The following is a 5,000-nucleotide window of genomic DNA, read 5'->3' on the forward strand; positions in this document are numbered from 1 at the left end:
TCTAGTGTCTGAATAATGTGCAGGTTAGTGTATACTCCATCAGCTGTTTCTGTCTCCATCTAGTGTCTGAGTAATGTGCAGGTTAGTGTATACTCCATCAGCTGTTTCTGTCAGCTTTGTGTTTAAGTAAAGAATTATTAAACTAGTCCAGTTCAGATCAATGTTTTGAGTCTAATTTTTATGTTTTGACTCGTAGCCATGTAACAAGTAGGATAAAGTACACTAAATTAAAGGCTTAATGTTAATTTGGTTAATTAGGTTATGGTAATTAGGCCAGTCATTGTACACCAGTGGTTAGTTCTGATGGCAAACTGAAAGGTAAATATTACTTAAGGAGTTGATAATCTTGAGCTGAACTGAATTGAAGTCCAGAAGTCTTACACACGCGGTGGCGCAGTAAGTAGTGCTGTTACCTTACAGCAAGAAGGTCTCTGGTTTGAGTCCCGGCTGGGTCAGTTGGTGTTTCTGTGTGGAGTTTGCATGTTCTCCTCGTGTTGGCGTGGGTTTCCTCCAGGTGTTCCGGTTTCAGTACAAACACATGCGCTATAGGGGAACTGATCAACTAAATTGTTGTGTATGAGTGTGTATGAGTGTGTATGTGTGTTTCCCAGTGATGGGTTGCAGCTGGAAGGGCATCCGCTACATAAAACATATGCTGCATATGGAAGTTGGCGGTTCATTCTGCTGTGGTGACCTCTGATTAACAAAGAAAATGAATGAATGGAAGTCGTACACAGACCTGTTTGGCTTGAGTCTGTGAGTCACTGCTCCAGCTGTCTGATCCTGGAACAGCTTTAGTTTTCCTCGTCTCAGCGTGAAGACTTTCCTTAAACTCTGTGATTATGAATCAACATGGCTGTGATACCATATTTAATCACGTGTGTTCATGTGTGGTGGAGATCCCTGATGTCGGAGCCCAGGTTTGTGCCTGTGATGAGAGCAGCTCCAGCTCCATGTTCACAGGTTGGCTGGTGCTGATCTGTTATCAGACTGCTCATATGTCCTGACTGAAAGGCTGTTTCTCATCACTGGCTGAACTTATTAACAAGCTCACTTTATCCTGAAAGGCTCTTGCTTAATTGCATTTGGAGAGGAATCAGACTGGGCCTGAATACCTGATGAGCGCGTCTGACGCTGATAAAGTGCACAGCTCACATCACATCCTTTATTTACTCTGAGATTTACAGGATCAGTCAGGAGCGGCGGCGGCGGCTCACTCAGCTCTGTGTTTCTGAAGCAGGAGTGTGTGTGTGTGTGTGTGTGTGTGTGTGTGTGTGTGTGTGTGTGTGTGAAATGCTGGATCTGTGAGACCTCAGCGCTCATTATGTGTGTGGAGGACGCTGTGATTGATTCAGGATGAGAGTTGAGCTTCACATCAGCACTGTCCGCTTGTTAAGATGAAGGATTTCACTGATGAGCAAACACACACACACACACACACACACCACACTCCATGCTGATACAATGGTAAAGTCGGATCTTCTCTGTTTTCTCCTTCAGAAACGGCTGTGTGTTGAACATCCGTCACTGCCTAAAACCAGCCGAAGAGGAGAAGCAGCAGACCTCCAGAGGAGCCAGAACTACAGCATCAGCAGCAGAACAACACCTACTGCTGCTCGAGAGACACACACACACACACACACACACACACACACACACACACACACACACAGAGCATTACTCTTGCAAATGAGGCACGTTGACCTGCGACCTTTGGCCTGATGCTCAAAGCTGACCTCTGACCTGTGCAGTGGTGGAGAGAGAGAGCAGCAGGTGAACCGTGTGTGTGTGTGTGTGTGTGTGTGTGTGTATTAATGTCGGTGATATTGTTGATAATATGCAGATGTTTCTATGAGTTATATTCAGTAGTTTGTGTAGAGTATATGTGTTCAGTCTTTCAGTACATATATATGATGAGAGACTCGTGAAGAAGTGGATCTCCATGTATTTGCACTGTAATTCTTCCATCAAATGTAAAATGTTGTTTTTTATTTCATGTTTTCCTCATTGTAGCTGTATGAGTTTGCAGATTTGTATTTTAACAAACAGCGGAGCAGCGAGGGCAGAACAGTGTATGTTTGAGCAGGGACACTGCAACAGTCACATGATCACACATCAGATTGTTTACTGCAGATCAACAGATAATGGTCTGTTTGATTATTAGTTATGATGACCGGGATATTCTGCATCTGATTGTTGATTTCTGCACTTGAACTCTACTGAACTCACTAAAAGCATAAAGGACTGTTCATTCATGTGTTTTGTTTGTCATTTACTGTAGTTGATGCAGAGGCACTGATTACTATATATATCACAGCAGAACACAAGATCACAATGTCGGATTTCTCCAATATCATGCAGCGCTGACAGCTCCCCAAACACAAGAGCTTTAGTGCATCCTGATGAGCATCGATATGGAGATAAACACAGCTGAACATGTGCCGTTCACAGCTCCACTGTCCTGAGTCCTCCTGCTCCGCTCTCTGTGTGTGTGTGTGTGTGTGTGTGTGTGTGTGTGTGTGTGTGTGTGTGTGTGTGTGTGTGTGTGTGTGTGTGTGTGTGTGTGAATCAATCTGTCCTCCAAGCCGTGTTAGCTTTGATTGGGTTCCCAGCCGAGCAGCACCGCCAGCATTAAGTTCTTTCAGGGATTTGTTCTGGAACTCAGAGACTCAGCAGATCCTCCATTCTGTAGGAAACACTGGAGGAGAAGAGGATTTCTGCAGAAGTACTGTACCTGCAGGGCAAACAGCCTTCACACACACACACACACACACACACACACACACACACACACTCGGATTATAATTAAACACACCTGACAACCTCCAAACACAGCCTTCTGGACCTGTCTAGGAGGAATGGAGATTATATTCATGTCAGCTGAGACATCACAGATAATCTTGCATCTTGTGTAATGTAATACATGCTCAGCGGCCACTTTATTAGGTACACCTCAGTACAGTGTCGGACCCCTTTTGCCTACAGAACTGCCTTAATCCTTGGTGGAAATATTGCTCAGAGATTTTGCTCCATATTGTCATGATAGCATCACACAGTTGCTGCAGATTTGTCGGCTGCACATCCATGATGCCAATCTCCCGTTCCACCACATCCCAAAGCTGCTCTATTGGATTGAGCTCTGGTGACTGTGGAGGCCATTTGAGTGCAGTGAACTCATCGTCATGTTCAGCAGTCTGAGATGATTGAGCTTTATGACATGCTGCGTTATCCTGCTGGAAGTAGCCATCAGAAGATGGAGACACTGTGCTCATAAAGGGATGGACATGGTCAGCAGCAATACTCAGGTAGGCTGTGGCGTTGATGCTCAATTGGTACTAATGGACCCAAAGAAAATCTCCCCCACACCATTACACCACCACCACCAGCCTGAACCGCTGATACAAGGCAGGATGATCCATGCTTTCATGTTGTTGAGCCGAGCATCTGAATGTGTCAGCAGAAATGGAGACTCATCAGAGCAGCAACGTTTCTCCAATCTTCTATTGTCCAGTTTTGGTGAGTCTGTGTGAATTGTAGCCTCAGTTTCCTGTTTGTTCATTGCTCTTAGGGGAATCCTGACTTTCTCTAATGAAGGTGCATCTCATCGCCATCATATTCATGTACTGTTTTGCTCTCTGTATGAGTTGTTTTGAGAAATGCACTCACTGCTTAACTCTGATCAGAGAAATGGCAAACAGGGCCCGAGACGCAAAACAGAGACTGAATCTTCCGTTTGGTGTGAAACAGCGCCATCTGTGGACAGACACCAGCACTGCAGACACACACACACACACACACACACACACACACACACACACACACACACACACACACACACACACACACACACACACACACACACACACACACACTCTTCAGCAGTGTGTTCTGTGATTGAGCTCCACTGTAATGGTGTTTTATGAGCACTCTAGCAGCAGGAACTCCACAGCAGAACTCTTTCCCCGTGTGTGAAGCTCCGGGTTCTGTTCGCTCCCTCCACATGTTTAATGTCCTCATAAAGACGCAGGCGTGTTGGTGGTTGGACATCTCCCGGTGTTCAATGAAAGCCGGACTGAAGTTCGCATTTACCTGTTTAATGGCAGCTGCTTGTGTGTTATTGTTGCTGAACACAGAGGTGTGTGTCGGCTTGTGTGCATGCAGATGAGTTTCCAGATGTGGTGTGTGAGATGATGGAGTGTGTTTGCAGGTGTGTTTAGCGTGCAGGATCGTCTGGTGTGCAGGGTTTCCAGAGCTCCACCCGTGTGTAGAGATGGAGAACTGGAGCTCAGTGTGTCTCACTCTCAGATCACTCACAGAAGAGCAGAGAGACAGCAGGACACCTCAGCGTCAGCAGGCCAGGAGATTACACACATCACAAATACAGTTCTCAACGGCTCACAACCTTACTCTGATCTCACACACTGCTGAAGAACCTGTCTGTCTGTCTGTCTATATATCTGTCTGTCTGTCTGTCTATCTATCTGTCTATCCGTCTGTCTGTCTATATATCCGTCTCTCTGTCTGTCTATCCATCTGTCTGCCTTCATATCTGTCTGTCTATATATCCGTCTGTCTCTCTATAAATCCATCTGTCTGTCTATACATCCTACTATCTGTCTATATATCCATCTTTCTGTCTGTGTGTCTATCCATCTGTCTGTCTATATATATCCGTCTGTCTGTCTATAAATTCGTCTGTCTGTTTGTCTATCCATCTATCTGTCTATATATCTGTCTGTCTCTATAAATCCATCTGTCTGTCTATTCATCTGTCTGTCTATCCCTCTATCTGTCTATATATCCATCTCTCTGTGTATATTTCCGTCTGTCTGTCTGTCTGTCTGTCTATTCATATGTCTGTCTATTCATCTGTCTGTCTATATATCCGTCTGTCTCTCTATATCTGGCTCATCTGCTGAGTGTGTTCTCAGATGTCCAGGATGATCAAATTCAGCATGGTTGCTCTCTCCGTTCATCTGTTCTCAGCGGAGCCGCTATAA

The 5,000-nt window shown here is 45.1% G+C and overlaps 1 long non-coding RNA gene across 3 annotated transcripts in view; it reads left to right on the top strand.

Moving 5' to 3' along the window:
* The window catches only part of LOC141378125 (uncharacterized), a 37,570-nt gene extending 35,315 nt beyond the window's left edge, over positions 1 to 2,255 (top strand). For all 3 annotated transcript variants that reach the window (XR_012391860.1, XR_012391861.1, XR_012391863.1), the window contains one exon: positions 1,501 to 2,255. This is a non-coding gene — a long non-coding RNA (uncharacterized lncRNA). The remainder of the gene's footprint in view (positions 1 to 1,500) is intronic.
* The last annotated feature ends 2,745 nt before the right edge of the window (positions 2,256 to 5,000 follow it).

This window comes from Danio rerio, chromosome 16 (genome assembly GCF_049306965.1).
Source record: "Danio rerio strain Tuebingen ecotype United States chromosome 16, GRCz12tu, whole genome shotgun sequence".
NCBI lineage: Eukaryota > Metazoa > Chordata > Actinopteri > Cypriniformes > Danionidae > Danio > Danio rerio.